This window comes from Schistocerca cancellata, chromosome 1, assembly GCF_023864275.1.
Source record: "Schistocerca cancellata isolate TAMUIC-IGC-003103 chromosome 1, iqSchCanc2.1, whole genome shotgun sequence".
Classification (NCBI taxonomy): domain Eukaryota; kingdom Metazoa; phylum Arthropoda; class Insecta; order Orthoptera; family Acrididae; genus Schistocerca; species Schistocerca cancellata.
This window is the reverse complement of record NC_064626.1, coordinates 483,291,689-483,292,317: the sequence shown is the minus strand read 5'-3', so window position 1 is coordinate 483,292,317 and position 629 is coordinate 483,291,689.

Genomic DNA, 629 nt, shown 5'->3' with positions numbered 1-629 from the left:
TGGTTATTGTTACAAGGCCAGATCAGTCAATCATCCAGACTGTTGCCCTTGCAGCTACTGAAGAGGCTGCTGCCCCTCTTCAGGAACCACATGTTTGTCTGGCCTCTCAACAGATACCCCTCCATTGTGGTTGTACCTACGGTATGGCTATCTGTATAGCTGAGGCACGCAAGCCTCCCCACCAACGGCAAGGTCCATGGTTCATGGGGCGGAACTTCGTTAATATTCGTCTCCAAATTTTATTAAATATTCGGTCTACTTAAAGAGTAAAGGTCAGTTATTTGTGTTATTCCGTGTAAGTTTAGAGTTTCTGAAGAACAGACAGCCAACGGCGTTGCCGTTGTGATAACACCTTTTCCCGTCAGATCACCGAAGTTCATCACTGTCTGGCTTGGCAAGCACTTGGATGGCTGACCGTCCGTTTCTGTCGAGCACTTTGGCTAGAGGGTTGCACTCAGCTTTTGTGAGGCCAAATGAGGAGTTACTTGACTGGCAAGTAGTGGCTCTGGTCACGAAAACTGACAACGGCCAGGAGAGTGGTGTGGTGACCACATGCTCCATAATCGCATCCAATGATGCTTATGGCCTGAGGATGACATGGCGGTCGGATGATTCCGTTGGGCCTCCTG